Source organism: Pteropus alecto, unplaced genomic scaffold (genome assembly GCF_000325575.1).
Source record: "Pteropus alecto unplaced genomic scaffold, ASM32557v1 scaffold3, whole genome shotgun sequence".
Lineage (NCBI taxonomy): Eukaryota > Metazoa > Chordata > Mammalia > Chiroptera > Pteropodidae > Pteropus > Pteropus alecto.
In genome coordinates this window covers 30,305,704-30,310,538 of record NW_006442484.1, presented here as the reverse complement: position 1 = coordinate 30,310,538, position 4,835 = coordinate 30,305,704, and the positions used below count along the sequence as shown (strand labels likewise).

The window sequence follows — 4,835 nt, the reverse complement described above, 5'->3', positions numbered from 1 at the left end:
TAACTTGGTACAACAGTCCATGGGGAAAACATTTCAAGACCCCCAGTGGATGACTAAATCATGGATAGTGCTGAATTCTATATATACTATGTTTTTTCTACATATACATACATTCTATGGCTTCTACTTTGCATATCTTGCACTTTGGGGCCATTATTAAGTAAAATAAGGATTACTTGAACAGAAGTACTGCTATACTATGACAATGGATCTGATAACTGAGGTGGCTACTAAATGAGTGGATATGTTAAACAAAGGGATGATCTATATCCTGGATGGGATGGAGTGGGACAGCATGAGATTTCATCATGCTGCTCAGAACAACATACAATTTAAAATTTATGAATTGTTTGTTTTTGGAATTTTCCATTTAATAATTTTGAAACCATAGATAAAAGGGGTCGACCGTATTTTATTTATTCTCTACATGTTTGGCAGAAATCACCAGTGAAGCCATGTATACTGAAGTTTCCTCATTGGAAGGCTTTTAACTATAATGTATAGAACAATTTAGGCTATTCTCTAGATTAAATTTTGCTTGTTTGAGACTTTTAAGGATTTTCTTCATTCATAGAAGTTAAATTTATGGGCTTGAAGTTGTTGATAATATTTCATTATTATCTTTTTATAATTGTTGGATCTAAAAGGGTACCCTATTTAAATTCCTGATACTCGTAATTTTGACACCTCCTCTCTCTCTTCTTCTTCTTGCTTCCTCTTTCTTTAGCTAGAAGTTTATCAATTTTATTGATCTTTTCAAAGAGCCAGCTTTTGAGTTGATTGGTATTCTCTTGAATTTTTTTCAGTTTGATTGACAGATAATTATATATATATTTTCTGTCTTATTAATTTATGTTTAATATTTGTTTCTAGTTTCTAGAGGTGGACTCTTAGGTCATTAATTTGAAATCTCTGTCTTTATTAATTCATATTATGATTTTTATTTATACTAATTGTATAATTTTATATAAAAATATCTGTGATTATAACAATATAATTAATTTTCCTTCTAAGCATTATTTCAGTTGCTTCCCATAAATTATAATATGTTGTGTTTTAATTTTCTTTCAATTCAAAATATTTTCTATTTTCCTTTGTAATTTCCTCAGTGATTCATTTTTTTTAATCTGTTGTTTAATTTCCAAATATTTTAGGGTTTTCTCAATACCTTTTTCTTCTGTGATTATAACAATATAATTAATTTTCCTTCTAAGCATTATTTCAGTTGCTTCCCATAAATTATAATATGTTGTGTTTTAATTTTCTTTCAATTCAAAATATTTTCTATTTTCCTTTGTAATTTCCTCAGTGATTCATTTTTTTTAATCTGTTGTTTAATTTCCAAATATTTTAGGGTTTTCTCAATACCTTTTTCTTAATGCTTTCTGGTTTAATTCATTTTTATTAAACACATTTTATAATATTAATTTATTGTATTATTTACTGTATTATTTATTATATTGCCTAATGTGTAGCTATCCTGGTGAATATTTTACATGCTCCTGAAACAATACGTATTCTGCTGTTTTTCTTTACAATCACCAATTTGGCTAATTTGATTTACTAGTGTTTGGGTCTTTTATATACTTTCAGGTTTTCTCTGCTTTTTGTATGGATTACTGAGAGAAATGTTGATATCTCCAATTATAATTTTAACTTTGGAATTCTTCGTCAATTTTTCCTTTCATTTTCATCAGTTTTTGCCTTATGTGTTGATCCTTGTCAGGTAGTACTTTCACATGTAGTATTGCTATGGCTTTCTGATGAATCAACATCTTTATCATCATGTAATACCCTTTTTTATCCCACATAATAAGGCTTCTTTTGAAGTACGTTTTGTCTGTTATCAAAATAGTCACTCTAAGATTTTTTATTAATGTTTCAATAACATATCTTTCATTCTTTTATTTTTAACCATCTATATTTCCACATTTAAAGTATACTTCTTAGTTTATGGCCTTGCTACCCTGAATGTGCTCAATCTCATCTGCTTTTGAAAGCTAAGCAGGGTCGGGCCTGGTTAGTACTTGGATGGGAGACCACCTAGGAATATTGGGTGCTGTAGGTGTAAAAAAAAAAAAAAAAAAATTAATTTAAAAAAATAAAATAAATACAAAGTGCACTTCTTGAAGACAATATAGTTGTATCTTGCTCTCTTCCCCATATAACAATCTAACGATCTCTCATTTAATCCGTTTGTTTATACTATTTACATTTAATAAAATTATTATTATAGTTGGACTTTAATCTATCAAATTGCTAGTTGTTTCTTTAATTTTTTTTTCCTTTTTTTAGACCTACTTTTAGTGTAATTAATTACTATGGTTTCATTTTATCTGTAGTTATCATTTGGAGCTATTTAAAATGTTTTTTTGGTAAACCTCTTGTTTAAAATATAATTTTAATTAGTCACAGTCAACTTTAAATATTTGTTGCTAGTATATTTACAATAGATCATCTCTTTTCTTTTAAATTATAAATATAGAAAAAAGTCTTTTAGATTTACTGTAGTTTTCCCAATTTTCAGGGAATCTTTATTTCTTTGTGTCCATCCATGTTTCTTCTGCCTGAATGTTCTGTTTGTTTGTCATTATTTTTCCATTTTAAGAAATATTTTTGTTGTATTTAGAACTCTGGGTTAACAGGTTTCTTCCTTTTTTTCCTTACAGCACTTTAAAGTTTTCACTCCATTCTTTAGGTTTGCTTAGGTTCTGATGAGAAGTCTGTTCTAATATTTATCTTCATTTCATTTGTATGTGATGACACTTGTTTTTCTTTGGCTAATTCAACATTAACTTTTCTATCATAGGTTTCAGCAGTTTCTATATAATTAGTCTGGCTAATAACGTTAAGGATTATTTATCTTGTTTGAGGCTCTTGGGATTTGGGAACTTATAGTTTGATATTTTTTTTATTATTTTGGAAAAACTCTTAAACTCTATCTCTTCAAGTATTTCTTACTCCCTGTTCTATCCCTTTCCCTTTCCCTTAATTGCCTAAAAAAGTGTAAATTCCCCCACTTGTGGAAGAAATCTGTAATTATGAAAATTTCTAAATTTACATTAGAAAAGAGGCCTGTATGAGAAAGAGAGCTACTTTTTACCTAAGAAATTTATCTGCATAATAGAGTAACTTTTGTTTACCCAAAATCTCCTCCTCTCACCTCTCCATGAATTAAGTCCTCAATCCCAGAAACCCTGATCCCTTTTCTTAGCATAGTGTGGTATTAAAGTCTCAATCATTTGGGCATTTCTTGAGTTTCCTATCTTTCTGAGGATCTTTTAAATACTTAATTAAAATAGTTTTCTTTTCCTCCTGTTAATCTGCCTTATGTCAGTTTAATTCTTAGACTAGCCACAGAACCTAGAAAAGTAGAAAGGAAACATTTCCCCCCCTTACAGTGTGTTAAAATGTTTGATATTGTCTCAGAGCTCTTCTGAAATGTTTTCTTCAGTTTTTCTCATTCTTTTTTTCCCGCATTGTGTTTCAATTTGTATAATTTCCATTGATCTTTCTTAAAATTTAGTGACACTTTTCTTGACAGTTTTGACCTAATGATAAGCCTGTTGAAGGCATTCTTGTTCTCTGTATTTTCATATTTAGCCCTGTTTGGCACTTCCTTATAATTTCCATTTCTGCTAAAACTCTCTTTTTATTCATGCATGTTATCTACCTTTTCACTAGAACCTGTAACAGATTATATCATACTTATCTCAAATTTTCTTTCTGATAGTCCAAGCATCTAGATCTTCTCAGAGTTGGTTTCTCATATTATTATTATTATTTATTCATTGTTGTACATAGTGTGTAGAACACAAAGTAGAAAGGTAAACAGTAGTGGGAGGTAAACTTTATGTATGCCTCAAAATGGGAACATCTTTTGGGGGAGATTGAGTCAACCTAGTCAGGAATTCAGTTGATTTGGATTTTGTTGTTTCTATGGTTATTATTAATGCACCATTGGCTTCATTTTTCCCTGGTATAACCGTGTGTTTAGAGTGAGGATTGTTTGCAGGAGGATTTTTTCAAATGTTGCTATTCCATCCTGAGAGGAAACTAACAACTCCGTTGCATCTGCATCTCAGAGAGGGTCTGTCTCCTTGTTCTTACTCACCTACCCTCAGGAAACTAATGTACTTTGTTCTCAGTTCTACTTAACATAGTGTTTGGAAGTGAGAGCAGGGTTCTCTGTGGCATGATTCAATCTCAGTCATAAATAGGCTTGCACCATCATAGCAGAACACTTAATAGTCTGTGCCAAGAACAACTTCTTTGCCTTTCCCCAGGAAAGAGGGATTTTTATTTTTACCTTTTCTCAGCCAGGACAGATAGCCAGGTTTGTCGCTCTCGTTTACTTGCTTACTGGCTTTGTTTCTTAGAGGAGAAAGGACTAGGAAAAGCTTTGTGCTTTTCCTGAAAAGTCTGCCCCTCTTCTCCCACAGGCCTGAAATTCTATAGGTAGTTTTCTCCAGCCTCCTGCCCTAATCTTTCTCTCGTGCACGCAAGAAGGTCCACGCAGGAGAGCCTATCAGTGGATATAAACTCCACTTGTGTCTGAGCTTCCAGGGATTCTGTAACCATAATATCATCCTCTCCCACACTCAGCCTTTATCAATTCATTAGAAATTTGAGTTGAATTATTTTTTCCACTTGTAAAGGAGTCTCATTTGACTCTTGCCACCACAGATGAGCAAGTGTCCATGCCCCATCTCTCCATGGAGGTATCTCTTTCTTTAGATTTCTGAGAATGTAGTTGCCTTAAGACCTCAATTCTCTAGTAGGTTCAACAAAACTCATGATTTTACAGATTAATTTTTTCCATTATATTGAGAGCA

The 4,835-nt window shown here is 31.6% G+C and overlaps 1 pseudogene; it reads left to right on the top strand.

Annotated features, from left to right (window-relative positions):
* The first annotated feature begins 1,949 nt into the window (after positions 1 to 1,949).
* Positions 1,950 to 2,068, top strand: LOC112470696 (annotated as a pseudogene).
* The last annotated feature ends 2,767 nt before the right edge of the window (positions 2,069 to 4,835 follow it).